This window comes from Dasypus novemcinctus, chromosome 1 (assembly GCF_030445035.2).
Source record: "Dasypus novemcinctus isolate mDasNov1 chromosome 1, mDasNov1.1.hap2, whole genome shotgun sequence".
Taxonomy (NCBI): Eukaryota; Metazoa; Chordata; class Mammalia; order Cingulata; family Dasypodidae; genus Dasypus; species Dasypus novemcinctus.
This window is the reverse complement of record NC_080673.1, coordinates 101,967,100-101,993,362: the sequence shown is the minus strand read 5'-3', so window position 1 is coordinate 101,993,362 and position 26,263 is coordinate 101,967,100. Positions and strand designations below refer to the sequence as shown.

The following is a 26,263-nucleotide window of genomic DNA, read 5'->3' as shown; positions in this document are numbered from 1 at the left end:
TGTTTTTTTCAGTTTCAGTAAGTTATATAATGATTCTTAAAGTTAATCTTGAATTTTAAAAAGTAGTTACAATGTATTAAAGACCATCTGAAAAAGAATATTACATTTATCACATCTTTATACCTCATGGCTGCTTTAAATGGAGGCAGCTGGTCAAAACATTTTTAAAAAAAATCTCTCTGCTCTGCTCACATAAAAATCCAAGTACATGTTGTTGTTGTGATGTGGGCTTCGGGTGGGAGGCTGTTCATCTCTTTGTAAATAACCTAAGCAGTCTGTGTCCTGACTTGTGGGTGTGGGACGGTAAGAGGCTGCAGTCCTGCCCTTGGTGACTATGGCAGCGACTCCAGTCCTGGGAGGCCATTTAGCAATGCAAACTCTATATACATACCAGTAGTATATACATATAGTTTCCAGGGAAACTCTGATGGTGGTGATGCCGAAGCTTAAAGAAACTTGGACTTGGCCTTGAATGGGAAATATAATATAACCTGTGCATAAATTCAAAATCATCTAATTCTGTATCCAAGTGTGCCTAGTCTCTAGAAATCCAGTTAGGTGATCTAGGCCCTATGGGCTTTGAATGTTCAGAAAGGATGTAAGACTGAATGTATATTCAAGGTTGCATCCAGATGGAATGTGGGCAAGATGCTAATTTCAAGCTCACCTGAAATGTGGGCCATATGTTAATTAAAAACCTACCTGGTACTCATGCAAACAATAAACTAACAAAGAAAGTCGTTTTTGTTTTTTTTTTAAATAAAAGCACCATTTGACTCCCCACCCTGTATAAAAGGAACTTGAAAATCTTGTTTAGGGCTGGAGTTTGAAACAGAAAGCTCCCAAGTCCGGCCAGCCATCAATAAATCATTTTTCTTTTCTTTTCTTTTTTTTTTATTTATTTTTAAAAATTACATTAAAAAAATATGAGGTCCCATTCAACCCCACCGCCCCCACCCCCCACTCTCCCCACAGCAACACTCTCTCCCATCATCGTGACACATCCATTGCACCTGGTAAGTACATCTCTGAGCATCACTGCACCCCATAGTCAATGGTCCACATCATAGCCCACACTCTCCCACGTCCCATCCAGTGGGCCCTGGGGGGATCTACAATGTCCCATAATTGTCCGTGAAGCACCACCCAGGACAGCTCCATGTCCTGAAAACGCCTCCACATCTCATCTCTTCCTCCCATTCCCCAAACCCAGCAGCCACCATGGCTACCCTTCCCACACCCATTCCACATTGTCCCTGTAGACATTGGATTGGTTGTGTCCATTGCACATCTATGTCAAGTGGGGGCTTAGATTCCACATGGATACTGGATGCACTCCTCCTGCTTTCAGTTGTAGACACTCTAGGCTCCATGGTGTGGTGGATGACCTTCTTCAACTCGATGTTAGCTGAGTGGGGTAAGTCCAATAAATCAAAGTGTAGGAGCTGAAGTCTGTTGAGGCTCTGGGCCTGGGTGTCATAATATCAGTCCAGAGATTCAAATCCCCTAACTATATCTAAAACCCCAGCACCAACTACAATTCCAATAAAGTAGCATGCAAGTCTTGTGAAAAGAGATCCCCTCTGAGTCCAATTCCATCACGCAGAAACACCAGCTCCAAAGAAGGGCCATCTGCCATGGCAGTGAACCCCATCTGCCATGAGCATAGGACCCGTGGGTCTCTTTATTCCTCAAAAGAACCAATACCTGGGGTTGTACCTACTTTATCTATCTCTTAAACTCTGCTCAGTTGTGCATAAGGGCATTCCTTCTGACAACCTCCAGACTCTTTTTTAGGGACTCATAGCCTTATATTCTCATTTCTCCTTTCCATTTCCCCCTTACATTAGGTCAAACAGCATTTTGAAGTCATGTTATTATATGTAGACAGGGATATTCTGCTGATCCGTATTGAACCTTTAATTCAAGGTCATTTTCTAGTTGCATCTTCAGCTGGTATGTGGTAGTGATCCCTCGGTGCCAGGGAGGCTCATCCCCAGGTGTCATATCCCACGCTGGGGGGAATGCACGGCATCTACATGCTGAGTTTGGCTGTGAGAGTGGCCACATTTGAGTAACATGAAGGCTGTTAGGAGGAAACTCCCAGGCACAGTGCTACTCTAGGCCTTATTCTTATTGCAGGTGTATAGGCTCAAAAGCATAAGAAGACCTGAGTAGGTGAGAGATCTTTTCTTACATTTAGCCTGATCAAAATCATACTCGGCGGAGCAACTGCTCCCTAGTCCGTAGCGGCTTTTGAGACGCTCTACTTCGAAATCTTGACCAGGAGACTTGACCAACCTGGGTTCCATGACTGGCTGTGGTCACCGTTGTCTCCCAATAAATCATTTTTCCTTCTCAAACTCATTCCTGAGTCCTGGCCTTTCTATATGCAAATAATTGAACCTCTTTCAGCTTCTACAACAGTTGTTTTGAAATAAATAATTACAGCACTAGAAATTACAACCTTTAAATTTTAATATTGTTGAACCAAAGTTCCCTGCTAATTCTTAAATGGTCTTAAGACTCAAAGTGTTTATTTCATAAAGATAATATAATTTTACCAAATCTTCTGCCTCTGCTACATATTTCTGGAACAGATCCATGATGTCAGAGGATGCAATTGAAAAGGGAAGCTCCAGCTGACCACCACACAGGACAGACCTCTTGCCCTTAGGATCTCAAAACGTCAGGACAGTTCCAATGCTGAAAGGTAAAAGAACAGTTTTTTAATGATTTGTTTCTATATCTTCCCAACAAGAATAGTTTGATGTGGGCTATGGGTGGAGGTTGTTCATCTCTTCATAGATAACCTAAGCTGTGTCCTGAGCTGTGGGTGTGGGACAGTGAGAGGCTGCACCCTGTCCTTGGTGACCATGGCAACAACTCCAGTCCCAGAGAAACAGTTTAGCAATGCAAACTCTAGAAACTTTAAATATTCAGGGAAAATGCAAACCAAATGTGCTAAAAGCTTATCTAGAATGTATGGACTCCATGCTAAAAACTTACCTAGGATGTGGAAGATATATGCTAATTCAAGCCTATTGAGCACTGAAACAAAGAACCATTTGGCCCTTCCTCTCTGTATAAAAGGGACTCAAAATTCTTGTTCAGGGCTCAGGTTTGAAACAGAAAGTTCCAGAGTCCCACCGGCCATCAATAAATCATTTTTTCCCTCTCAAAATCAGTCCTGAGTCCTGCCCTTTCTATACGCAAATAATTGAACCTCTCTCGTCTTCTACAACATTTTGAATATCCTATCTGTTACAGGAAACTTCAAGTACATTCTGCTATTGGGAACTGTTTGGGGTTTGAGGTCCACACCAGTGAATTTTCTTTCTCTTGGATCTCTGGAAAGGTGTCTGAGCTGATTCTTGAAGCACCACTATTATTTGAATAGGCTCAGAAGAGGGGAGGAAAAGTGGTTTTCAGGCTGAAGGGAAAGCATAAATAAGGCCAGGAAAGTGTGACTATGAAGGTAACTGGTTAGCATTCTTGATGCCTAGGAGGCTGTAAAAGTACATGTGACTCTGCTTCCCCTGCTTTATCCTCAGAGCCTAGCAAAAAGGCTGCAGTATAGTGGGGTTAAATTATTAGTTGTTGAATTGCTAAATAAATTAATAAATGAAAATAGGTTGTGGTCCAATAGTAAAGGCTTTTACGACTATGCTACTGTGCTGAAATTTGGCAGCAAAGAGGCTTGACTGGCACTGTAAAATACAGAAGGTAGGAGACCTGTGTACCAAACTACTGTGTTAACATATCCAGAGACGGTTAAAGGCCAAACTAAGGCAATGATTGTTGGCAATGAGAGGGAGGGATGCTAGAGGAGAAACTGCTTAGTCAGGCATTAGCAGCAATTTGGCTTTCGTAAGTGAGAGTAAAAGAGAAGTCAAATATAATGCTATGGCTTCTAGTCTATAAAGGCAGAAAAAGTGACATTATTTGCTGAGATAAGATATACAGGTGAAAGCATTACTTTGGGAGACATTGATGCATAAGTGAATATATGTTTCCTTGGGAATCAACTAGTAACTGTTTTTCAAACTATGTTAAGTTCTTTGTTTTTGTTTAACTGAGTAAATGAGTATTGGGTGGTTCTGACAGCTTACCACATTGTTTTGTTACTTAAAAATAATTTAAATCTATGTTCATAATACAATACTCTCGTAGTTTAAGTCAGATATAGAGACAGGATATAGTACTGAAAAAGTGCTCAGAGGAAACATTAATGAAAACTTGGACCTTTAGACTGATATACATGTCCTTTTGCTGATGAAAGCCAATCCTTGGCACATAGTGGGTGTTCAATAAGTGTTTGTTGACCAAATGAATGACATCCTATTTCATCTTGCAGGAGGATCTCCGATTATTGTTGCAGACATCCCTGAGTCCGTTGTTTTAAGTTGAAATTTGTATGGTTTTTCATAGTCCTTTCACAGCCCTCAGCAGCAACAAGAGAAGTGAGATGAAAATCCTCATTTACTCAGTTTGCCAAGCCATGTCAGGGGAGTTTGGGGTGTGGTGAAAAGAATACAGAATTTGTATTGCTTGCCTCTCAGGTTTTGTTATGTGCCTCTCACAACCATAGTTTCTTCAACTGAAAATGGTAATAATCATGCCTGACCTAGAAGGAGTAGAAGAAAGAACACTTGAAAAAGTACTTTGAAATCTGTAAAGTAAGGAAATTTTGCGACATTGCTTGAAGAAGCAGCTTTATGGTGAAAAAAAATAAAAGAGAGAGAGAGAAAGAAAGAAAAAAATAGCCAGGATGAAACAAATCTAGTTTAAGCAACAGCAGGCACATTTATAAATTTATAAATGCTATAAAAAGAAGCCTGTGGGGAGTAGGCATGATTACCATAAAAAATAGATACCTTTGGCCTGAATAGAATAGTTCAAATCCCTCATTGATTTTTTTATTTTTTTTATTTTAGGAGGCGTGGGGGATTGAACCCAGGACCTCATACACGGGAAGCAGGTACTCAACCACTAAGCTACATCTGCTCTCCTGAATTTTTTTTTTTTTAAGAAGAAAATGTCAAGATTTCTGTACTGTTTTCACAGAGGTTTTTTCTTTTGCTTTGTTTTCTGCAAATAATGAAATAGAACTTTTATTAATAGCCGCAAAATTAAATGACAGATAATTATACAGGTAAAATACCATACATGTTAATAACCCCTATACTAATAATTATATAGATAAAAAGCAAGGAACCAGCAGTTACAGAAACAGTGGGCATTACCATCCCAAAATCCTCAAGATAGGAATAAACAAACATAAGGTGGGACTGTAACTATGGACTAAAGTAGACTTATTATTCTAGCAATGGAAGAACCTGTATCATTGATATAAAGGCAGTGGTCTCCAGAGGTTCTGAGGGGAGGGGAGGGAAGAATAGATGAAATATAGGGGCTTTCTGGGACACTGGAATTGTTCTGCATGACAATGACAGATACAGGCCGTTACGCATTTTGTCAAAACCTATGGAATGGAGCAGTGCAAAATGTAAACTGTAATGTAAATTGTAGGTCATGCTTAGTAGCAGTGCTTCAATATGTTAATCGCTTTTAACAAAAGTGCCACACTAACGAAAGATGTTGTTAATGGGGGAAAGTACGGGAGAGGGAAGGGATGGGGTTTATGGGAATCCCCTATATTTTTTGATGTAACATTTATGTAAGCTAAAGTGGCTTTAAAATTTTTTAAAAATACGGAAAAAAAAAGGTAAAACTTAAAAGATGAGCAAAACCTGTGTGGTGAAAATGTGGGGACAGAGAAATTTTCAGATGCAGTTTGTGGAACATAAATTGGCATTCCTATCTAGAAGTCAGTTTGGCCCTTCATTGACTTTTTTTAAATGGTAAAATGTGGGTTATCAACCATCCAGGTCAAATTTCCTTGCCAGGAAATCAGTTACTAGTTTGGGGACATCAACACTGCTTTTCCAACCTATAAATAAGTATACACGTTATCTTTAAACTTAACTAAATAATCTTTATATTATCTTGTATTTGCCTCTTCTTTCTTCTACATTGCTACATTTTCCCCTTATTGGTTCATTCTCAGCAACATGCTAGTAAGCTGAATTTCTCCCATCTTATGAAACAAAAGTAAAAAAAAAAAAAAAAACTTTCTTGACCGTCTTCCTACCCTCCCACACACACTCATCTTCTCCCAGCTGTCTAATACCTCTGCTTCTTTTACAATAAAACCTCTTTACAGAAAGAATTGTCTCCACTTCACTGACTGGCCAGGTCCCTTTCCCCTCCTCTCTTGAGCCCACTCTTGTTGGGCTTTTTGCTACAGCAGCTGATCACCTCAAGGTCAGCTGTGACCTTCATTTTGGCACAGAATGGTCAATTCTCAGTCCTGTTCCTACATGAACTATCAGCAGAATTTGAAACAGCTGGTGGCTCCTTTTTTCTAAACCACTTTGTTCATTTGGCTTTTATTGTTTTGTTTTTTTGGGTTTTTTTTTTTTATTTTTTATTTATTTCTCTCCCCTTCCAACCCCACCACCCCCACATTGTCTTGCTCTCTGTGTCCATTCACTGTGTGTTCTTCTGTGTCAGCCTGCTTTCTTTTCAGTGGCACTGGGAATCTGTGTCTCTTTTTGTTGCATCGTCTTCCTGCATCAGCTCTCCATGTGTGCTGTGCCACTCCTGTGCGCTTTTCTCACGCAGGGCAACTCTCCATGTGAGGTGCACTCCTTGTGCATGGAGCTCCTCTACGCAGGGGACACCCCTGCATGACACGGCACTCCTTGCATGCATCAGAACTGCATGTAGGCCAGCTCACCACACAGGTCAGGAGACCCTGGGTTTGAACCCTGGACCTCCTACAAGGTAGCCAGATGCTCTATCAGTTGAGCTGAATCTGCCTCCCTCATTTGGTTTTTAGATATGACTTGGTTGTTGTTGCTGCTCTCCTCCTAGCTCTAGGGATCTTCGCTGGATCCTCCACATCTACCAGACCACTAATTTTGGTGTGTCCTAGGGCTTGGTCCTCAGACTTCTTCTTTTCTTTAAGCTTGTGCAGTGATTTCCTCTGGTCTCAAGGCTTTAAATATCCTCTGCTTACAACGCTTAAATTTATAGCTGGAGTTCAGACCTCAACTGAAACTATAGATGCTCATCTCCAATCACCTACCTGACATCTCCATTCAGATATCTGATAGATATTCCAAACTTAACCTGCCCCAAGCCATTTCTGATTTCCACCTCCTCCCCTGTCCCCCCAACCTGTTCTTCCCACAGTCTTCCCATCTCAATGACAGCTCCATCATTTCTCTTACTCAGGCCCTGAAACTTGGCTTCCACTCTTTCTCCTCATACAATCAGTATTTCAGCAAATCCTGTTGATTCTGTGTTTAAAATATATGCAGGATCTGACCACTTCTCACCACTACCACCACCAGTCCAAGCCAATGCCATCTCCTTCCTGCATACATATGACAAGAGCTTCCTAAATGGTCTCCCTGCTTTTGCCCCTCCCCCTACATAGAATACTCTGCACAGACAGAGTGAAACTGTGAAAACGGAAGTCAGGTCAGGCCAAACCTCTCTCCAACCCTCTGATGGCTTCCTTCTGCACTCAGAATAGAAACCAAAAACCTTATGGTGGTTGACAAGGGCCCCACAGTGTCTTGCTCCCTCTCTGATCCCAGCTGCTACTCTCCTGTTCTCGCTGTGCTGTAGCCACACTGGTCTTCTAGCTGTACCAAGCACTGCACCTTAAAACCTTTTCATTTACAATGATTTTCCTGGAATACTCTTTTCCAAGATTTCTGCATAGTCAATTTCCTTCCAATATTTGATCAAATGTCACCTTATCAAGGATGCCATCTCTGAATTTTGTAAAATCACATCCCTACCACATATACACACCCATTTACCTGGTGCTATAGATCTATCTGCCTTCGTCTGCCTTATTTCTCTCTGTCTTACTTGTCATGGCATGATGTACTCTGCTTTTACTTGTTTCTTTATTGTCAGTCACTCCACACTGAAATGCTAAAGTTCTCATTCTTCTAAAGAGAAGGGATTTGGTCTGTTTTGCTTCAGCTCTATTTCCTACCCTTTGAAGTACTACAATCAATAAATACTTGCTGAATTTTACTTTTGATATCCCTAAATAATCCTGTAATCTCCCCACATCACACAAATAGCCAAAGGAAGGAGGTTCAGCTTATATCTTATACTGCTTTGTTCCTCAATTCAAGTCTTGCATCCTCCAAGGAGCCTTCTCTAATTGAGCTCAACCATACCAACCAGACTTGTTTTGTGACCCAGGTAATGATGTAGAAAGAGAACAAGGATTTGACTTCATATGGAAATAGTTTAAGCCACAACTGTGGGGGAAGAGTACTTAAGATTTCCAAGTCCCAGTGCTATCAGTCATACATACCTATGTTACATGGTTACTTTGAAAAATAAAATAAACTAACACATTTAGTTCCACCTCTTCTCATATAATTTTTTTCTATTTATGGTTTACATTTATTTTAAAATTGCTTCTTTCTTGTGTATATATATATATTTTCATTCTCCACTCACTTGGATACTTCTCTAAAATGACAAAATCATATTCTTCTCCTTTTAATATTCATAATAAGCATTTAGATGTCTTATATTCTCTTAGTGTCACAAGGCAGGCTCAAATTTTGGAAATACCTCCAAAATGCCTAGTACATTAGAAAACAAGACCTCGTGCAGGACAAATAAGGATTTACTGTGTCACCTGCCACAAGGAGAGGGGCTTCTTCCCGTGCACTCTCCACAAATGACTCCATCTTTACTCCTTAGATCCTCATTCGACTCTAAATCTGTACTATTCCTATAAAACATGACAGTATCTTTTTATTTTTTGTTCTGGCTTTCAATCCAGAAATTTTGCTGGTGCTTTTGTGAATAGGATAAATTCAGTTTTTCATACATGTTCTTGTGTTTCTTGAGAAAAGTAACAGATTAAATTCCTGTCATATAAAATAATCTCAGGACAAAATTTCTGCTACCTCTAATTCAGGCAGAATTAAGACTTTGGGGAATTTCAGTTGCAGGAGCTAATATTAAAAATGTGTCCAATAATATCAGCCTTAAATCAAGGTGAGGGTAAGTAATTGGCTTTTATTTTCCTGGTCATAGATATTAGATTACATCATATCCATCCTTGGAAGAAAGATTTTAAAGGGAGATGTGATGGACAATAGGTTTATCTCACTTGCCAAAGCATGGTCAGAGTTAAAGCCACCACTCCCCAGGCCAGAGGCTCTGTCCACCATACCTCCAAAATCACATCCTTTCCATGTGTGTCCAGTGAGGAGCAGCATCGGGTCATAGGTGAGCATCTGGGTGGATGGAGGAGTGCTTATTACCAGGTTGGTACCATGGTTCACATGGCAGGATACAAGGGAATCCATCTGAGTTCAAAGTGAAGGAGACAGAGGAAGTTCCGGGAAGATGGCCTCAGAGTAGGTAAACAAGGCTCAACTCTTTCACAAAAGCAATGGAGAAATGGCCAAAAGCTGTCTGAGGGACCTGCTTTGGGGGCCAGCAGACCAAGACACTGCTGCACAACTTCCAGGAAGGCAAAAGACAGAGATAAGAAGAACCCAAAACAAAAAACCTGGGTTACTAAATACCTGAGTTGGTGGGGAAGGGATCCTATCCCCCATCCTCAAAACTTTGGGCCTGGATAAAACCCCTGGCTCACTGCAGCCTGCTGAGAGGGGAACAGACATCTTCCTCCCTGTCAGCTGTTACAAGGGAAGCAGGAGGGTATATTGGAGGGCTTCTCTTCAGTGAATTTAGCCAGCTGAGCCTGCTCTGAATCACGGCTCTGGCGAGACCAGAAACAGGATAAAGGAGAGGTTGAAAGAAAAAACCCAGTGGAAAGACTCACTGATGGGGAAAGATTGATCTGCTGACCAGCTTGGAAATTGAAAGGTGAGAAACTGCTTTTGGTCATGGACACCTGCTCTAAACTTTTGCGTTTTCAGGCAGAAATGCTTTATAACCATTTTTGCCCAGATAACAGTTATTTCCATAGTTGATTGTTAATAAAGCTATGGGACATGAATCCCCCACACTACCCCGTGCCTATCAAACAGATTGGACATTTTGTGGTTTCCTTAATCTTGGCTCTTACTATTGTTTCAAAACATCCGATAATTTCAAAAGTGTACCCCACATTGTTGCCTGTCATTTCTGAAGGCACCTCATTGATAGGCTACGTGTAGTCCTTGGGGCTGATGCAGTCAGTGGCTCCTACAGCCTTGGCCTTCTCAATTTTGTCTTTGTTAAGGTCACTTGTAATGATCCTGTATGCACCAGCTGACTTAAAGCCCATGAAAACCAAAAGAACCAAAAGGCCAACTCCTCCCAAGCCAAAGACAACATAAGTGCAACCAGGGGTGACCTGTGGAGAGAAAAGTTCAAGTAAATGGAGGTATGGTCAAAAAGTGAAGCCTGCCATAAAGAGAACTAGAAAAATCAGGCTTGAGAACAAAAAAGGAAGAAAAACAGTATTTTTCAGACAAATGAAAACCCTTTATAAAGGACACATCAGACCTTTGCAACCTTGCTGGTACCACCTAAAACCTCATCTAACTCTCCTTCTAACAAGATTAAATGAGTGCTAAAAATCTGTCAACTCTTCTCCACAAAGTCATACTAAATCTGCTTTAAGTTTGTTCTGACAAGCATTTTCTTAAAAACCATAACTCTGAGCCATTTGTAAAGAAGCTAGTATTTTCAACAGAGTCAAACATTCATATTGCAATTAGATGATCCATGTGTAATTCCAGGAAGTAAATGTAATTAAGTCACTTTGGGGACTTTTTACCCTAAACCATGCTACATTAAAGAGGGTTCTAGCTGAAAATCATTTTCTTGCAAGAAGAGGCCTGATCCAATTTCATGTCAGATAGCAGACAGAGCTGAACACTGAGAGACCTACGCAATAGGTATGGTGCTCTTTGTGATTGTTTCATTCCTCTGTGTGTGTGTGTGTGTGAGTGTGTATGCAAAGCCTTATGGTTGATGAGGACCTGTTTTAAGACCTCCTTGTTTTCTGTCTGTACCCTCTCTTGCAGGAATTACCTGAAAAAAAAATAGCTGTATGTGTATGTTTTGAAATGTTCACAACTGCTATGTAAAGATATGTATGTTTTGAAATGTTCACAACTGCTATGTAAAGATGTGTTGCACCCACCCTCCATAAGTGTTAATTTCAGCTATGACATCCATTTGAGCTTTGGAGTCAATACAGTGATTCTCTCAAGTATCATGTAATCATTCATTCACCCATTCAACAAAGGTTTTTGATATTTTCTTTAGTGGTCAGTGCCTTATGCCAGAAACTGAACTGATTATTCCCTGCCTTTTTTCCAACTTTACCTGTTAGTTTTATCTTCTGGGTTCGAAATGGAAGTTTTGTTGATGATTAAATTTTAGGCTCTGAATTTAGGTTTAAATCATATGATCCTAGATCTGTCCTCTGGGACCTCATTCAGATTTCTTTACTTTCATTTCCAGTAAGGCTTCAATCATGGTGGCCCTGAAAGGTAGTCCTAACAACTAGGAAACAGAATCACTAAAGACATCTCCTAGGTCTCAGTGACTTATCTGTAAAGTGATAGAATTTCTTGATCCTCCAGTCACCCGGTCTCTAAACCTTTAGTTAGACAATGGTCCTAGTCTCTGTTAACATCAGATGTTTCTCTGTGCCCCACCCCATACCCCAAAAAACTTCCCACCTTTTCCCAACCTTCCTATCTCAAGGAATGGGAACTGAAGATTAATAACAATAATGAATAATCCACATCATTATTATAGAAGAAAACATTAAACTGAAATAAGTGTCTATTATAGAACATTTTAAATTATTTTGCAAATTTAAAATATAGTAAAGTCCCACTTCTTACTATTGTTTTATTTCACTGCTCTGATCCCTTGTTGTTCCTTAATAAAAATTATTATTTCACCAATTTAAAGTCTTCAAGATTGAACCTTGACAAGCCCCTGAAGATAATCTTTGAGCCCTTGGAATGTCATGTCTGAAGAGTGCCTTACCATGGGCCATACCACATAGTTTATGCTTACAATGTGACATGGTAAATGACTGTTTTTGTATGCCCAAGGCTTTAAGTCACACTACATCAGTTTGACCTCTGATCATGACCACATGCCTGATCTCCGATGAAAACCCTGGGTCTCAAGGTTTGGGTGAGCCTCCCTGGTTGGCAACACTTCTCATGTGTTGTCACACATAGTTACTGGGAGAAAAAAGTGCTGTTCATGAGACTCCACTGAGAGTGGACAATTAGACGTTTGTGGCTGGTCTATTCTAGACTCTGTCCTATGTATCGTTTTCTTTTGCTTATTTTAACCTGAACCCTTCCTTGTAATAAACAATAACTATTTAACAGCTTCTCTGAGTTCTGTGAATACTTCTGGCAAATCATCACACTGTGGGAGTTTGGGAGACCCTCAATATACTGGTATATTCAAAGTAAGTTTTGCCTATTTTCAAAGATACAAAAGCAAGTATGCATGTTAATTCAAGTGATTTGCTTTAAGTTATAGCTTCCAGGAAAAAACTATATCTGAATGTGCAGAATATCTTGGTTAATATTATATTAGCCAAGTACTAATAAGGTGTCAATACATCAAATGCAATTAAATATTGCAGATAATAATGCAAAGCTATATCCAGTGTCCCTTCTTTTACCTCTGTCCTGACTGAAAATTCTTAATGGAAACATCAAAAACAACCTGGAAAGGATTTTGCCAAGAAATCTAGAAGTAAGTGGTGAGTAACATATGCCATTGGTTTGTGCAGGCATGCTAATGTTATATATTCATAGACTTCAAACTTATCTTAAGCCAATGTTTGGGAAAAATAATTCTACCTCAACACCTGTATGTGTGTTTTCCACAGACCCCCTTCACCTTTTTCCTATTCCACATATTTAGACTTCCCTTTCCTTTTCCTTCATACATCCCATTATTTTTTCAACTCATATTTATCATGAATTATTACTATGGTCAAATCCTTGCTAAGCTCTATAGTAAATAAAGTCCATGTAGTCTAATGGAGGAAACTAAAAGATAAAGAGGGTTTGAGATATGGGATACACACTACTAAAGAAGCAAACATGGCTCCTTGAATAATGGGAAGGGGTTGATACTTAGATAGGATAGACAGAAAAAAAAAAACCTCTGAGGAAGTAGGTGGTTTTAAACTGAGAGTTATGCTTAAGGATCCAGCCACATAAAGGTATTTCAGACAATCAGAATAGTATTTGTAAATACCTTCATGCAGAAAAGAACTCGGCAGAATCAAGGATCTCAAAGGAGGCAAGTGTAGCTGGATAATAGGGAGATGAGGTTGTTCCAGATATAATGGGAAACTACTGAAGGATTTTAAACAAAAAAATAATGTGACACAACTTGTGTTTTATAAAGACAACGTGACTTTTAAATGGAGAATTACTGGAGATGGTCAAGAATAGTAATGAGGAAAACAGTAAATGGGCCACTGCATTAGTCCAGTCAAGATGTGATGATGGTAGCACAAAGAAGACAAATACAGAGATAAGATATGCTTTGGAGGTAAGTCAAAGGGACTTTGTGTATTATATTATAACATTTGAGTTGCAAGTGAGACATCCAAATGTAGATATCAGGTAGGGAGATGTTTAAAAGAATTTGGGGCTCAGAGAGCTTGAGCTTTAATCAACTAACATATGGACAATAATTTAAGTCTTTGGTATTGAATAAGACCTCCACAACATGAGGATTGCTTGGAGTACTTGGGAGACTAGCTATGTGAATTATGTTATTTAACTTACTCCTTTGATTCCACATGGATAGCAAAGATTATGTCCAAATAATTACTCACTTTAAAAACTCAGTCATGCTTTCATATTATATACCAGCAATATTTATTTTAGGGAAAATATATTAATTTTATGAATTAAGACTGAAGGAAACATGGAGGAAACATACCTTGGTTCCAGAAATTTCATTTCTACTTATTTAAAAATAAATTTCTATTCTGAATTTTTCATTTTTCTTCAAGTTGATTTGGCATTGTCAAGAAACATCTTGATTATGAGATGTGTTGTCAAAACTTTTTAAATTTGTTTTTAAAAATATTTGAATTCCAAGAAAATGAAAGAAAGCAAGAGAGAGAGGGAGGGAGTAAGGGAGGAAGGAAAGAATGAACCTAGCCCATCCTGCTTCTTACCTTGACAGTTTTGATAGAAACCCCATATCCACTGGAAAATCCACAGTCAATTAAATAGACTTTCTCAGGAGGAGCATCATCAATCTTTACAAAAAGGACTCATCCACCACTGTGTACTCAGTAAACGTACTGGTGTTGAAGAAGTGATAAACTGGTTTGCCCTTGCATGTAAACCTGGTAGTGCTGTCAGCCAGCACTCCAGGATCAGTAAGATTATTTGATGTGTCAAAAACACTTATTAGTCGATTCAATTCAAAAATTAGTATGGAACAATTTAAATGGTATTTGAAGTCAATTATGAAATTTATTTGGAAGGACAAGAGACCCCGAATAGCCAAAAAACATATTGAAAAAGAAAAAAACAATTGGAAAAATCATACTGCCTAACTTTAAAGCACACTAAAAAAGCTACACTGCTCAAAACAGCATGGTATTAGCAAAAGGATAGCCATACTGAACAATGGAACTGAATTGAGAATTCCGATATAGATCCTGGCATATATGGTCATCTGATATTTGACGAACCCACACAAATGGGACAGAACAGCTTCTTCAAAAAATGGTGCTGGGAGAAGTGGATATCCATAGCCAAAAGAATGAGAGAGGATCACCATTTTTTGCCCTATCCAAAAATTAACTCAAGATGGATCAAAACGTAAACATAAGAGCCAAGATCATAAAACTCCTAGAAGATAATGTAGAAAACAATCTATGAGATCTTGTAGTAGGAAATGGTTTCATAAACTACACCTAGAGCATGAGCAGCAAAAGAAAAATAGATAAATGGAGCCTCATCAAAACTAAAAACCTTTGCATCTCAAGGAGTTTGTCAATAAAGTGAAAGAGCAGCCTACTCAATGGGAGAAAATATTTGGGAAGCACTTATCCAATAAGGTCCTAATATCCAGTATATATAAAGAAATCATGTATCTTGGAAATAAGAAGACAAAGAACCCATTTTAAAAACGGGCAAGAGATTTGAAGAAACACTTTTCCAAAGAGGAAATATAAATGGCTAAAAAGCACATGAAAAGATGCCAAACATCACTAGCTATTAGGGAAATACAAATCAAAACCACAGTAAGATATCACTTTACACCTATTAGTCTGGCAGCTATTTAAAAAGCAGAGAACTACAAGTGTTGAAGAGGATGAGGACAAATGAGAACCCTCCTCCACTGCTGATGGGAATGGAGAATGGTGCAACCATTGTGAAGGATGATTTAGAGGTTCTTCAGGAAGCAAAGTATAGAATTGCCATATGACCCAGCAGTCCCACTACTAGGAATATACTCAGAAGAATTGAAAGCAGGGACACAAATAGATACATGCACACCAATGTTCAAAGCAGCATTATTCACACTATTGCCAAAAGTTGGAAGCAACCCAAATGTCCATCAACAGATGAATGGATAAGCAAAATGTGTTATATACATACAATAGAATATTGCTCAGCTGTACAAAGGAATGAAGTATTGGCACACATGACAAAATGGATGAATCTTGAAGACCTTATATTGACTGAAGTAAGCCAAACACAAAAGGACAAATATTACATGACATCACTGATATGATTTAAGCCTATTCAGCAGACTCAAAGAGGTAGAGTCTGTAAGTTAGGTTATCAGGAGACAAAAATGGAGTAGAGTGGGGTGAGACAATGCTTAATATGGGCAAAACCCATGATAAAGTAGAAAGGTGGTTTGGCAGTGGAGGGGGTGATGGTAGTGCAGAGACATAAATGGGGTTGACAGTGCTGGAGTGCAAAGGTGAGTAGGGGGGTTGGATATTGGGATGGACTATCCAGGGAACTGAGGGGAGGACTGGAGGAAGAAATCAATGAACTCTGGGGACCTGTAGGTGTGTGGTTAAAACTAAAATGGGAATGGGTTTTTTTGTGTGTGAAATATGGCAGGGGAGGGCCACAGGTGCAGCATATTGGTGGGGGGAGGATATGTGGGAAAGGGTATACCTAGGGCATGCTTCTGTGGAATATGAATGTGTTCATTTTGGCATAGGGTATTAGCTAAGTGGGTGGAGACACACACAATAAATAAGAAAATATTAAACTTCCATCCTGGAAAGTCCTGCTACAATCTCAAATGGAGGGTAAAAATATCTTGAGGACATAGGTAGCACCTAAGAAAAGAAAACAGACCAGTACATCAAGCCCTTAGTATTACTGCATGTAACCATGAAACTTACTCTTCAAAAACTGAAACTTACTGGTTGCCATAGGCTCTGAGGGGAAGGTAAAAGAATGGGTGAAACATAGGGCATCTTTGGGGCACTGGAAGTGTTTTTGCAAGAACTTGCAATGACCAATACAGGCCTTTATGCTTTTTGTTAGAACCTATTAAAGTATTCAGTATGTGGCAGCTTGATATTAATTATGTTTGTAAACTGGTCTTTTTGCCTGGGCAGGATACCCTTTGATTGTATTAAATTCAGAGGTTTCACTTTAACTTGATTAAATTAAGTTTAGGGCTTTGATTTGGCCATGTCTGTAGGATGTTGAGTCCCTGCCCTGTTGGTGGGCAGACACTCACACAGAAAACAACAAAGCAGAGGAGAGAGTTTGGTTTTTGACACTGGAGCCCTCGGGAGAGAGCTGAGCCATTCACCTGTTAGTTTACAGCTGACCTTGTGGAGAAAGCAGAACAGCTGAGGCCAGAAAAGAAACAAGCCTTATGCTGGTCTACAGCTGAGACTGGAAGAAGCTGGAACCATGGAGCCTTACGAGGAAGAGGAAGTCTGAACTCTTGCAGAGACAAGCAACCATCTTGCCCCAACACATGGCAACAGACTTTGGTGAGGGAAATAACTTATGCTTTATGGCCTTCTGACTGTAAGCTTCTACCCAAAATAAAATAAAAGCCAACAGAGTTCTGGTACTTTGCATTAGCACCCCTTTGGCTGACTAATACATGGTACAAAAGGTAAACCATAATGTAAACCATTAACCATGGTTAAGAGCAATGCTTCAATATTTGTTCCATCAATTAAAACAAATGTACCATACTCATACAAGATGTTATTGGTAGAGAAGGATGTGGGGAGAGGGAGTGAGTTATATATGAACCCCCTATATTTTCTATGTGACTTTCTGTAACCTAAAGCTTCTCAGAAAATAAAGTGAAAAAAATAAAACTTAGCCTAGTAAAATATATAGCCTAAGAGTTACCTCCTGAAAACTTCCTTGTTGCTCAAATGTGGTCTCTTTCTAAGCCAAACTCAGTATTTAAATATACTACCTTCCCCCCAACATGGGACACGATCCCTGGGATAAGCCTCCCTGGCACCAAGGGATTATTATAAAGAACCAAATAACATTGCTTGTTACTTGGTCTAGGAAAAAGGCCTAGACCAAAAGGATGAAATATTAAATACAAAAGAGTTTTTATGGCTAAGAGATTTTAAAGTGGGTCGGGAGGACATTCCAGAGGTTACCTTTATGCATGCCTCAAGACAATCTCACTGACTACCACAGTAAACATGCCTCAAGTAGGGGTCCTCCTGAGGGCTCTAGAGATATCTAGACACTGTAGGCAGGGTAAAAAAAACCCAGGAAATCAGTACCCCATTGGTGGACCTTACTTGGAATATATGATAACCCATCTTTCCCAATATATCAGAGTTAGATTCATTTATAATTTTCCTACATATGGCTCTTATGCCCATTAATTTGAACCTATAGTTAGCACTGTACCCATTAAATATAAGTCCCAGAGACTTAAATATTCTGGCTGTTCTCAGCAGAGTTGCAGCCAATACCTACTTTCCAGTTCACTGGACTCACCCAGGACACTAACAAAAGGGTGGTGACAGACAATGCCCTGCCCAAAAAACAGAGTATCTACAACTTTCAAGGAAGACATTATCACCCATTTGCCCCATGGGATCTAAGTCCCCTCTCAATTGGAAGCAGAGTAAGCATCACCATCCCCAAATCATCAAAAGAGAGAAATGAACAAACAAGGGGGGAATGCAACTATGGACTAAAGTAGATTTATTATTATTATAGTAATGGAAGAACTTGTAACATTGATAAAAAGACAGTGGTCACCAAAGGTTCTGAGAAGAGGGAGAGGGAAGAATCAGTGTAACATGGGGCATATTGGGGACACTGGGATTTTTCTGCATGATTGCAATGACAGATACAGGCCATTATACATTTTGTCAAAACCTATAAAATTGTGCAGTGCAAAGTGTAAAACACAATGTAAACTATAGTCCATACTTAGTAGCAAAGCTTCAATATGTGGTCATCAATTATAACAAATGTACCACACTAATGAAAATGTTAATGGGGAAAAGTGTGGGAGGGGTTAGGTTATATGGAAATCCCTTGTATTTTTTATGTAACATTCATGTAATCTAAAGCACCTTTGAAAATAAAGAAAAAAAAACATAGGACTGGACGAAAGAAACGACATGAACCCTAATGTAAACCACGGTCTGTATTTAGCAGCATAATTATAAAAATGTTCTTTCATCAATTGAAACAAATATACCACACTAATTCAAGCTGTTAATAATAGGGTGGTATATGGGAACTCTGTATTTATGAATGATTTTTCTGTAAATGTACAACTTCCTTAATTTTTAAAGAAAGCCCAATATGTTTATTAACACTATAAATAAATACATGGCATTTCAGTAAAAATGACTGCTACGTCCTCAGCCCCAATACAAAGGTTGCCATTTGGGTTGCAGGAAGTATTGTATTCTCTGCACTGTGGCAGAAAGAGAGGGATGACTTCATCACCTAGAGAAAAAAAAAAAGATGCTAATATAAAATGTTATTCATTAACAATAAAATAGGAAATAAACAAATGTGAATTGAGCTATACTAAATGTAAGATTTTCCTTAAAATGTTCTGTTTATAAGCACCATAAAGTTTATATGTTAAAGGTTGAGATTTTGACAAACTAAACTTCACTCTGTACAATCCATTCTCCTTGTATTCTTTTATTATAATTCTCTAAACTTTGTTAAATCTCTCTAGATTACCTAGTGTGTGCTATTTCCTTTGCTAGGACAATCAAAACTCTGCTTATTTCAAATTTATGACTTAATCAACATCTGCTCACCTGGTTTCCCATTAGGGATTCCTTCACCAAAGCCCTCCACAACCCCACAGCTTTTAGACACCATTGCTCCATTTATAACATGATGATCTGTATGACTGTTTCCTGTTGCCAAAATCTGTATTTAATAATAAGAATATTGGACCAACCAGTAAACTGGTCATTTTTACAGTTGGAAGGATATTTAACTCACTTTTGAAGAATTTATAATTGTTCATTTGATAAGATTGCCAGCAAACGGGTGCTGATGAAAAGTACCAGAAATCTGTTGGCTTTTACAAAGGATATTTATTTGGGCAAAATCTTATAGTTACAAGTCTCTAAATAGAGTCCAACTCAAGGTACCATAAGAGGTACTTTCTCACCAAATGTCCGTTGCCATGTGTTAACACAAGATGGCTGCTGATCTCTACCAGGGTTCAGCCTTCCTCATAAGGCTCCGTGGGCCCAGCTTCTTCCAATCTCAGCTGTAGGCTGGAGGGCTTGTTTCTTTCCGGGCCTTCTCAGCTGCACAGGGCTCAGGTCTCTTCAGCTGCAAACTATCAGGCAAATGGCTCAGGTCTCCTCCCAGGGTTTTAGCTGTTTGAGCCTTCTCCTTTCTGCATATGGCAGGACTGAAATATCCAAGTTCTCTCCTTTTCCATGTCTTCTTCTGTGTGTGCTTATTTCTATCACCAAGGGGGCAGGGACTCAACCCTGAGTCACTCCCTACTGATGTGGTCAAATCAAAGCCCTAATCTTGATTTAATCAGGTAAACATAAAACCTCTGAATTTAATACAATCAAAGGGTATCACACTCAGAGGAACAGAACAGTTTACAAACATAATCAATATATTTTTTGGAATTCATAAATAATATCAAACTGTTACACCTGGTATAACAGTGTTGACTCTGAAAATTCTAAGACTATTATAACCTGTAAAATAAGATCCATCTCTTCAACCGGCTTACAATATTGCTACTTCTGACCCTACTATAGAAGTTGGTGGCTTTCTCTAGTAAGATGGTGCTCTTGTGAGGGAAACGGACACAGATGTTCTGCCATGTGACAGGCATAAATGTAGATTTTCACCTCTAGGCCTTCCTAGGACTCTCCTAAGGAAAAGTAGAGGGAACTGCATACAAGAAAAGTAAAGGGCAAAATCTTACTGTTTACTATGTTGCTCAGGTAATAGGAAAAGGTCAAGGAAAGAACAGCAGCAACACCTATGCAGCAACCTGGTGTCCAAACCAAGGGTTAGGCTCTGTCAAATGGAATCTGGGAAGTGGGGGTAGGGGATGGGGAAGTCGTCATTCTCCAGGCACAAATGAGTTCCTCATTCTTTATGAAAAGTAATCTCAATACTGTCTGATCCCCAGAAGAAAAAAATGTCATTAATAATGATTTCTGACCATTTTTATCGACTCTGCATCTATAAAAATTCAACAAATGAAAGGTGTGATGCAGATTGGCACTGTTGTTTTTTAATGGATAATTAAGTCATTAATTTCAGATGCAGATTCTTAGAAATAATTAAAAAGTAGTGAAAGGGGAAGCAGATGTGGCTCAAGCAGTTGAGTGCCTGCTTCTCACATGGAAGGTCCTGAGTTTGGTTCCCAGTGTCTCCTAAAAACAAACAAACAAAAACAAACGACAAGCAAAACAAATGAGAAGGCCAGCTCAGGATTGCTGAGGTGGCTCAGTAGTTGAGCTGACCACTGATTTCCCACATGCACAGTCCTGGGTTCAATCCCCAGCCCCTGTACTTCAAAACATAAAATAAAAATTTAAAAAAAACTAATGAAAGAATTGACATATAAAATTGAGAATTGTCTCTTTATTTAAGAATCCAACATCATAAAAATAATATATTCAGTATAGGCTTGATAACATTTTAGACTTACACCTCTAAAGATCATTACCTTAATTCAAACTTTTTTAGCTTTCGTGGGGCAACATCTGTTTCTTCAATGGAAAAGGGTCTCCTCTGTTAATTAAAGCACAACTGCCTTGCATTTAATAACCTAAGAAATTGTTGAAAATTATAATGAGTAGTAATTTTAGGTCCTATGAACACAGACTCTCCAAATAATTTATTTATTTATTTATTTTTTAGATTCATAATTTTTTTTAAATTTATTTATTTTTTTAAAGTTACATTCAAAAAATATGAGGTCCCATTCAACGCCCCCGCCCCTACCCCCCACTCCCCCCACAGCAACTCTCCCATCATCATGACACATCCATTGCACCTGGTAAGTACATCTCTGAGCATCACTGCACCCCTAGTCAATGGTCCACATCAGAGCCCACACTCTCCCACGTTCCATCCAGTGGGCCCTGGGGGGATCTACAATGTCCCATAATTGTCTGTAAAGCACCACCCAGGACATCTCCTCGTCCCGAAAATGCCTCCACATCTCATCTCTTCCTCCCATTCCCCAAACCCAGCTGCCACCATGGCTACCCTTCCCACACCCATTCCACATTGTCTCTGTGGACATTGGATTGGTTGTGTCCATTGCACATCTATGTCAAGTGGGGGCTTAGATTCCACATGGATACTGGATGCACTCCTCCTGCTTTCAGTTGTAGACACTCTAGGCTCCATGGTGTGGTGGTTGACCTTCAACTCGATGTTAGCTGAGTGGGGTAAGTCCAATAAATCAAAGTGTAGGAGCTGAAGTCTGTTGAGGTTCTGGGCCTGGGTGTCATATTATCAGTCCAGAGATTCAGAACCCCTAAATATATCTAAAACCCCAGCACCAACTACAATTCCATTAAAGTAGCATGCAAGTCTTGTGAAAAGAGATCCCCTCTGAGTCCACTTCCATCACTCAGAAACACCAGCTCCAAAGAAGGGCCATCTGCCATGGCAGTGAACCCCATCTGCCATGAGCATAGGACCCGTGGGTCTCTTTATCCCTCAAAAGAACCAATACCTGGGGTTGTATCTACTTTATCTGTCTCTCAGACTCTGCTCAGTTGTGCATAAGGGCATTCCTTCTGACAACCTCCAGACTCTTTTTTAGAGACTCATAGCCTTATATTCTCATTTCTCCTTTCCATTTCCCCCTTACATTAGGTCAAACAGCATTTTGAAGTCATGTTATTATATGTAGACAGGGATATTCTGCTGATCCGTGTTGAACCTTTAATTCAAGGTCCTTTTCTAGTTGCATCTTCAGCTGATATGTGGTAGTGATCCCTCGGTGCCAGGGAGGCTCATCCCCGGGTGTCATGTCCCACGCTGGGGGGGAATGCACTGCATCTACATGCTGAGTTTGGCTGTGAGAGTGGCCACATTTGAGTAACATGAAGGCTGTCAGGAGGAAACTCCCAGGCACAGTGCTACTCTAGGCCTTATTCTTATTGCAGGTGTATAGGCTCAAAAGCATACCCATAAGTATCAGGAGCCCACTGTTGGGCCCTCCTCCCTTCCTGGTTCTTGCCGTTGCACCTGGGGGACTGCCATTGCTCCCCTAGGGTCCACGACAGTGTCCCCCCAGCCAGGGGCCCAGTACCCCCCCCCCAGCTATTGTTTTTAATTGTTTCCACTATGAGTATATCTAGACATTACCAGACAGGATAAGCAAACCTATTGAAAGGACTGAAAACATTCTTACCCACCTTATATTTAGGGATATAAAAAGAGGTCAGTTTAACTCACTTCAACACAGTTCAGTAAAAGTGTATTGTGAAAACATAATTAACAACAGTGAATTAGATATATGAATGTGGTTAAAAGAGGACATTTTAGGTTGTATATGTGACTGAATAAAAATATTTTTAAAATCCATAGAACTGTGTAACACCATGAACCCTAAGTTAAATCATGGACTATAACTAATAGTAGTTATAAAAATTGCTTTCATCAATTGTAATAAATGTATTAAACCAATGGAAGGTATTAATATAGAGTAGTATTTGGAAATTCTATATTTTGTGCATGATTGTTCTGCAAACTCACAACTTCTTTAGTAAAAGTGTAAAAAAAAAGAATAAAAAAATTTTAAAGTGTATTGTGTGCTTAAGTGCAAGCTGCTCTGCTAGTCACAGGTGATTTTAGGAATGTACATGTAGATTTGTTTTTATGCTCTACTTTATTCTACAAAGACTTGAGGTAGTTTGTGGAAACATGTATCTAAATAAAAATAAAAGTAGTGCTAGGGAAATATAAAAAAAATTGGAATAGAAGGTCAAGGTTGGGGAAGAGTTAGGGATATATAGAACATAGATATGGATGACTATATTTTCTAGGTACTTTGAGCATAGGAAGATGTGTAAAACTTGTTGCCCCTGCACATACACAGCTTTCCATCTGTACCCAATTCTCCATCAAACACAGGGTTGTCTTATACGGTTGTGTAGTTTGTGAACTACACACAGGTACCCAGAAGAGCGGCTGTGCAAACCAAACTCCTGCCTGCATACTGGCTCTCTAATTCCAAAGGGCTTTTATTTGCATGGGCAAGGGCTAGGCTCTTCTGAAGCAGCTCTTTAATCACTACAGGTTACTAGTGCTTAAAATAATAAGCAATGAGGTAGGCATTCCCTGAATCTACTGACTGCATTAACAGAAGAGTGATGTAGAAGATTTTTTTGTTTTGACAGTGTTTAATAAGCAAGCAAGCACATTTTCACTCCTAAGTAAACTCAGCCTGCACAAATGAGATTTTACTACTGTGGAGTGATCCAGTGAGGTTTTCTAAGTATTCAGACAAACCTGTTCAGCCTATGAAATCCAGAATTTGGACACCTATCCACTCTGAAAAAAATTTGCCAGAATTTATTTTTGAATCAGCATATGTGGGGAAAAAAACTTTCTTTTGAAAAACTGTAAACTTTATTTATTTATGTAAACTTTATCATAAATATCACTTTTAATGTAATATATTAAATGTCATAGGTACTATTTAAAATATCTTTATGCCTAATTCAGAATGAATGATTAGAACTGATTAGCCAAAGTAAATGAACCAGATAAAAGCATAACCAGTGGACCAAGCTTGTACGTGAGCACGTGAGCACTGTTTTATCAGTAAATGCTGAAGAAATTCAGCACTTCTTGCAGGTATTGCTAAAGTTAAGCAGGTGTGGACAAAGGCAGGTATTCTGAGTATCAACTTGAAAAGCAAAGAAACCAAACTTTATCTCTGCAACAACAATTTGTTTACTTATGAACAAATGCATAAGAGTATCAAAATAGAGGGTGCCAGCACGAAGACAAAATACTCAGTTGATAGAATCACTTCTAAGGGCTTGGAAAGATCTTATACCATAAGAACTAAAATTTTACAGAAAATATGTATGGAAAGAGATTTAATATCTGTATAGATCTTACTAATCTTAATCCATTCACTATGAGAATTAATTGGACTTTGAAATTTGAAGGGAAAGAATAAGTTAAACTAAAAATGTTCTTGGCCAAGTTGAATATTACAGAAGGTATGTTATAGTTTCAGATTTGGAGAAGTTACTAAATGAATCCCATAAATCCCAATACAGTTGTTTCTGTGAAAATCTGAAGCTCAAGCTCTCAGGTTACTCAGTCTCCTAACTGCTGTAAGCCTGGCTCTGCTCCACATTTACAAGAGGTTTTAAGGAAGTGTGCTTGTCACAGGGTTCCCCTGCAACTCTAACATGCTTGGCTCAGGATACAGGGAAACCTGGAAGAACTTTGAGAAGTTTGCTACAGGAATATGTGCTTTGGAATCAGACACCTGATTCAGGGCGTAGAGCATTGTTTGAGGATGTATGATCTTATTCAGAAATTGGGGAAATTAATAACCACATTGATTGGATGTCCCAAGTATTGGTGGTGAGGATCATAAAGCACTTAGGATACTGCCTGGCTCCTAATCAGTAGCAAATTTACTAATCTTTGTTTCCTATTGGTACTGTTTTAGTTTGCTAAAAGCTGCTGGGAGCAATATGCCAGAAAACTGTTGGCTTTTACAATAGGAATTTATTTGGTTAAAAGCTTACCATTCTGAGACCATGGAAGTGTCCAAATCATGGCATTATCAAGAGTTGGGGTCTCAACCAAGTTGCAGCTGTGGGCGATCAAGAACATGGTAGGGCTTAATGGCAGCTCTGCCTGTCTCTGCCTTCTCCTGCAGACTTACTTTCTCCCCAGGCTCAACTGTGGTCAACCAGGCATATGGCTCGTCCCTCACCACTCCTCTGGCCCTTGTCACTCTCAGCCTCTCAGGATTCCTCAGTATGCAACCTTCTCTCTGTGTCTGCAGGTTTTAGTCCTCCATTTATAAAGGACTCTACTAGAGGATTACAACACACCCTGGATCCTGAAATGTAATCAAAGGCCCTTAACTGAAGTGATCTAATCAAAATGTCCCTTAACTGAATCTCACCAAAAGTTCTCATATATAATGGTTTCACGCATACAGGAATGGGTTAGCTTAAGAACATAACTTTCTGGGGTCCATAAGAGACTCAAACCAGCATAGTGACCAAGTGATTGCATTTTTAAATATTTGAAATGTAACCACTTGAGACAAAATATCCTAGAACCCAGGTTCAGTGGAAATTGTGTTGCAGACATCAGCCAGGTGGTCCTAGAAGCCTTAGATAAGTTTGCAGCTAAGTCTTCCAAAGAAGGAGGTGCTACAAAAAATTCAAGTGGAACAAAAGTTGAAAAATATGATCCATACATGGGTGACCAGTGATCTTGGTTTGTCTGCCTTTCTCAAAACACAGGATTTTCAGTGCAAAAACCAGGATAGTCCCAGGGAAACTGTGAAGAGTTGGTCACATACCACATGATCTGTCAGTCACCTCAGAGCCAGTGTGTGTAGGTTCTAGTGGGTTATCAGCCCTACTTTCAGAGCATTCTGCTCCTCTACCCTTTAGTAGCAGCCTTCTGTCATGGACCCCATCCAGGACTCTGATCACCTCACAAAGACAGCAAGGAAG

General features: G+C 39.3%; 1 protein-coding gene across 1 annotated transcript in view; it reads right to left on the bottom strand.

The window, feature by feature from the left end:
* LOC101426418 (all-trans-retinol dehydrogenase [NAD(+)] ADH1B-like) overlaps window positions 1-26,263 on the bottom strand; it is a 177,670-nt gene that overhangs the window by 68,417 nt on the left and 82,990 nt on the right. Inside the window, exon 3 of the mRNA XM_058294955.1 lies at window positions 2,565-2,706. The gene's annotated coding sequence lies outside the window, so the exon portion shown is untranslated. The remainder of the gene's footprint in view (window positions 1-2,564; window positions 2,707-26,263) is intronic.